Raw genomic sequence first — 6,000 nt, 5'->3', positions numbered from 1 at the left:
TGAGATGATGGAATGTGTAGAGGAGGTCAGGGAATGGGGAGGTCATGATGACCAGGAATGTGCCATCAGTCAGCTTTCAAGAGATATTTATCGAGCTCCACTCTGGGATCTAGATGAATAAGGTAGGAGCTCCCAGTATAACAGAGGAGACAGACAACCAACTATAGAACCACGTGGAAATACATTATAACAGAAGGAGATACAAGGCACTACGTCCCTTGAGGAAGTGACACCCCCAAAATTCACTCAAAGTGGCACTAAGTTCACCCATAAGTGACTGATCCTTGCAGAGCTGTGGAGTGAACAGAGAGCACAAAGTGAATATCCTGTTTATCTGGCCCACTGAAGACAAAGCGTGGAAGAAGGCTGTGGTACACTGTGCTAACAGTCCCAGTTCTCCAGTCCTCCCTGTGTCCTTGCCCTTTGCCATGTGACTGTGCAGCACCCTCCCAACAAGGGCAGGTTGGAATTCCCTGTCCCCTGGCATTGGGATATTCGCAGACATGTGATTTGGCTTGTTCTCTAGCACCCCTGCTGTTGCCATAAAAAGAATATTCTGAACCAGCTCACTAGTCCCAGGAAGAGAATGAGAGCTATGTAGAGCAGAGCTGCCCCAACTAAGGTTCTCCAGCCAAGTCCAGCCTAGAGAAGAACCCCTAAGCCACCTCCAGATGCAGAGAGGACCCCAGTGAAATTGGCAGAGCCCCTGACCCCCATCTGAGCCCAGCTTTGATCAGCCTACTCCTTCCTTGTCAACCCAAAGAAAGGTAAAATATAATAGTAAATGACTATTGTTTTAAGTCACTGAGTTTTGGGGTATATTGTTACACAGTGATAGCTAATTGATACAAAGGCCCTTTAATCAGAGATTTCAGTAAATTTTTCCTTGTCTAGTTATCTGAAAGGCCAGGTTCTGGTCATAGAGGAAAGTCATTCATCATTCAATGAATGAATGGAGCACCTACTGTCTACTGTGTTCATGCCTCTATGGCAATTACAACATCCTTAAGAAGCTTCACATCCAGTAGAGGAGATGACGGAAGGATATTACTACAGAGAAGGTAGAGTGATTAAAGTGCCACAAAAGAGATCAGGTGAGGAGCAAAGAGAATTAGAGCAATTGCTTCCAAGAGAGCAGGTGATCAGGAAAACTAGGATTTTAATAGGCAGTGAAGAAAAGAATGGATATTCCCCATGGAGGACTTCGAAAGCCAGACCACTGGGATTGGGACTTATTCCTCAGGCAGGTCACTCTCACTTGGCTGGCCAAACAGCTCCTTCTAGAAGCAGTATACTCCCAGGCAGCAAATCTTCCTTCCAAAAGGACAAAAAATGCAGGTTATGTCACAAGTCTCAGAGAAAATGTTCCATCCAACAAAACTTAACACCGTGCCAGGTGCCAGGCACTGCACGGTGACTAAAACCCAGCCCTGACCTCGGGGGGTACTGGGGCTGGGGGAGAGGGGTAGACACACATGGGGGCCCATTATTCTAGCCATGTGACGGGTGCTTAAGCCAAAGTGAACACCAGGCATGTGGGACCCCCAGGAGAGAATGCACCACTTTGCTTGGTGAGAGTAAAGAGGGCTTTCTAGAGACGGCGGCAGGAAAGCTGAGCTGAGTCTCGAGGGATGGGGAGACATTTTCCCAGAAGACACAGGGTGCGGGACGGCAGGAGAAGACACTGGTGTTGACTACTGTTCTGTCCTTGGACATTGTTTCTTCTCACTCCATTCACTCTCATTTCACCATCCCCTTAGCCCCATGGCTTCAAGCACCTTCTAGATGTGGATGACTTCTCGAGCTACGTCTCCTCAGAGCTTCTGAGCCACGTCAGCTGCCTCCCAGGCTTCACTGCATGGGGTCCCCACGGTACCTCAAACCCAGCCTGTCCAAAACGGAGCTCCTCATCGTTAAGCCCCAAACCTGAATTTTCCTTTGAAATTCTTTTCTCAGTGAATGATTCCATCTCCTGCCCAGTTACTTGAGCCAAAAACATGGGGCTCATTCTAGGCTTTTTCCTTTCCTTCACCTCACAGCCAATGGGTCAAAAGTCCTCTCTGTTCTCTCTCTCTCTCTCCCTGCTGCCCCCTTATGGTGGTATATATATGTAACACAAATTTACTGTCTAACCATTATCAGTGTACAGTTCAGTGGCATTAAGTGCATTTACACTGTTGTGCAACCATCACCACCATCCATCTGCAGAACATCATCCCATACTGAGCTCTGCATCCAGTAACAACAACTCCCCAGTCCCCTCTTCCCCCAGCCCCTGGTAATCTCTATCCTACCTTCTGTCTCGATGATTTAGACCATTCTCAGTACCTTACGTGAATGGAATCATACCATATCTATTCTTTTGTGTCTGACTTATTTCACTGAGCATAACGCCTTCAAAGTTCATCCATGATGTAGCACGTCTCAGAATTTCATTCCTTTTTAAGGTTATTGTGTGTATACACTACATTTTGTTTTTCCAAACAGGGAAATATAATCAGGAAAATGGCTGTGAAATACTTCCGATGTCTCTTCCCTGTCAATAACTTGTCTTTCTTCACCCCCTTTCGTCTACAGTATTTCACCATTCAGGCTGAGCCATGGAGCTGACAGCCCCGGAAGGAGAGGGAGATACTGCTCAGGACAAAGAAGTTCATTGGAAAGGGCTGGAAGATATAAAGCGGTTCTTTCCAGACAGGAGGAGGAAATAGAAAGCGGTTCCGGGAGAAAGAAGAGGCCAGGAGTCCAGACAAGGTGATGGCCAAGTACGCAGTTGGCAGCCGCAGAAGTGGTGTTCCTCCCGGGGTGCCCACGGCCACCTCGCTGCAGATGGGGCCAGGCTGAGGGGTGGCACTGAGAGCACCCCTCTGGCGTCTTCCCTCTCCCCAGTTTCACTGCCAACTCCTCTGACGTGCACCCTCTACCCTGGTGCCCAGATGCCAAGGGAAAAGAAAGACAGGAAGGGGAAGAAACTGATTAACTGCATATTTTTCTTAAAGCAACTACTCTCTGAACTGGACAGTGAATGAGAAAATACTTAAATGTAGCTGAAAAGACACCTATTAAATTGGACCGAGTATCCTGAACTGAGACAGAGAGTCAGAAGAGGGCCTCAAGAACACGGTTGAATTCGGTTCCAGTTCCATTACGGGAACGGAAATGTACGACTTTTGCCCTCTGCCACGGAAACAATTAAGATCATTATCGCCACGTTAGCGCTATCGACAGCAAGGAGATGGATGGGCTGCTGGGGTAGACAGGCCCGAGGAAGCCTATTTCAAATACTGTCATGGCCAGGGAGGGCCCTTGGAGGAGGTGACTCTTGGACTGAGCCTCGAAGGATAAGAAGTGGCCCAGAGGACGGCCCATGTGAGAATTCCAGGCTGGGGCAAGTGCACATGAAGGCCTGGAGCTAGGAAACTGCTCAATGTGTCTGAGAAACAGGAAAAAATCCAGTGCAAATAGGATGCAGTGATGAAAGGGAGAGCTTGACCTCCCAATGGGATTATAACCCCCCACCACTTCACGTTCTTTAATGATCCCTCACACGTTTCAAAATATAGTTCAGATTCCTCAGCTCTGAGCCTCCTTACCTGGCTCCTCTGGCCTCACCTTCCACCACTGTGCTCGGCACCTCCCATCAGCATGTTCGCCCACAGGTGCCCAAACACACCTGGTCCTTCCCTTGCTCCGCCTTTCCTCCTGCCTGGGGCACCGCGCTCCCTCTGCTCTACCTGCCTAATTCCCTGCCTGTGCCTAAAGACCCAGCTCCTGCCATCTCCTCCCAGAAGCTTCTCTGACCTTCCCAGGTTGAGGAGGACCACCCTCTCCTTGGTGCCTTCACTGTTCTTTCTGGGAACTGCCACCATTCCCTCTGCTATGACTGTTTGCATGTCCTTCTCCCCATGGGACCACTTGCTCCTGCCACGGGGGCAGGGAGCAAGTCCTATTCATTTTTGCATTCCCTGTGTTTGCCTGGTAGGTGCTTGTGTATACACTGATGTCTCTCAAAGCTTTTCTGCATCCCAGATCTCGCTCTTGAGCATTAGACCCGTACCTTTACCTGTCTCCCAGAGAAGTTCATGCACTTGGCCTAGAGCAGTCGTTCTGGAGCCACAGGTGTGCATCGGAATCAGCTGGAGCCAGTTCACACTGCTGCAGGGGACCATTGTGTGCATCTCTCCCCAACTCCGTGTTGGATGTTTAGTGATGTCAGACTGGTGGCTTGAAGTCAGCCATGGTGGCATTATTTACACCCCAGGACCTGGCAAACACTACAGTTCAGGGCCTCCCCCCCCCCCCCCCCCGCCCCGGGGAACCAGCTGTTAAACATTGACCAGCACATCACTGGCTGGAGGGCACTAGAGGGTTTATTACAACCCAGGTTTCTGGGCTTGCTCACGGATTCCCTGAGTCAGTAGGGCCCAAGAATTTGCATTTCTAACAAATTCCCAGTGACACTAATGCTGTTGGTTTGGGGACCAAATTTGAGAACCAGTTACCTACAGGTACCTCAAGGTCACGTCCAAAATTAAAGCCATCATCTTCCCCTCAGACCTGCTCTTCCTCCTGGGTTCTGTGCTGCAAGGAAAGGCAGCACCATCCACCCAGTTTCCTAAGCCAGAGACCTGGGATCAGCTTGATGCCTTGGTCTCTCTCAGCCTCTGTGGCTAATGAGCATCGGGTCCTGGCAACTCTCTTTCATCAGCCTCCTCCAATCCTTCATCTTCCTCCCCTCCCCAGAGCCCGGGCCCCCCTGTGCTTTCTCTCTCAGCACCAGCTCTCTTCCTCACCCCCTACAGTTCATTCTTCCCATCACTGCCAGGGCGGTCCTGTGAAGTGTCAGCCCAATCGCATTATTCCCCGCCTGAAAGATGCCAGTGGCTCCCCACTCACTGTCTCCAGGGGTGCTCCTGCCTGGAGCTCCCGTCCCTTGTCCCTCCCTTGTCCTCAGCGCTTGCTTGGCTTCACTTTCCTCCTCTTCCCCCTAGAAACTGTTCGTAACCCCGTCTCCACCCCAGGCCATGCTGGGGTCTCTCCTGAGGTTCCTCACACCCTTCCTTATCCTATTGCAGGGCTGCGTGCCCCCACAGCCCCCAGCTGCCTCTCTGTGCCTGCCTCACCCTCTTCACTGCAGACTCACGAGGGAGGAACTGAATTTGTTGGTTTTTTAAAAATCTCTTTTCCAGCCAGGTGTGGTGGCTCACACCTGCAATCCTAGCACTCTGGGAGGCCGAGGAGGGAGGATGGCTTGAGCCCAGGAGTTTGAAGTTGCTGTGAGCTAGGCTGACGCCATGGCACTCACTCTAGCCCGGGCAACAGAGCAAGACTCTGTCTCTAAATAAATAAATAAATAAATAAATGAATAAATAAAAACCTCTTTTCCTCTGTGCTCACCACCGAGTGTGGCACACAGCAGGCCCTTGTCTTGGCTCAGGTGACCCCAGAAGACGCCTCTAAGAATTCCAGGGCAAGTCATTTATTTGGGAAGTGACCCGAAGGAACACCAGTGGGGACAGGCAAGCAGAGAGAGCTGGTGAAGACTGTCCTATCAGGCCAGATGCCCCCACGTGCTCCTCCCGAGACCAGAGCCCGCAGCCTGGGCGGCAGAAGCGGGTGCAGAAGGATTCGGGCGGGCACCGACGGCTCGGGAGCGCTCACTGTTCGATAGACAGACCTGAAGGAGAGGGCGTCCCCAGTGAAGGTGACAGCGTGTTCAAAGGCACCAGGTCTCATGCTGGGTAGGACCTGCAGCTGGCCTCGTCGTACCTCCAAGTGCTCTCTTGGCCAGAAGAGCCAGGGCCTGTCCCATTTCATACCCACTTTCATCTGCAGCCCTAAACCCCAAGCCCCATCCAGCCTCGAGGAGCAATAGTTAATTCTCAAGAAGGAGGTGAGGAGAGGTCTACTTCCAGGCACCCATGCTTTGGGGCCTTCTGCAGGGGCGTGCTCTGGGGATGAGTCCCATTTCAGACACCTGGAGTCTGGGCGGTGGTGCGT

This window comes from Lemur catta, chromosome 7, assembly GCF_020740605.2.
Source record: "Lemur catta isolate mLemCat1 chromosome 7, mLemCat1.pri, whole genome shotgun sequence".
In the NCBI taxonomy this organism is placed as follows: domain Eukaryota; kingdom Metazoa; phylum Chordata; class Mammalia; order Primates; family Lemuridae; genus Lemur; species Lemur catta.
The sequence above is the reverse complement of the archived record's forward strand: the minus strand, read 5'-3'. Positions refer to the sequence as shown.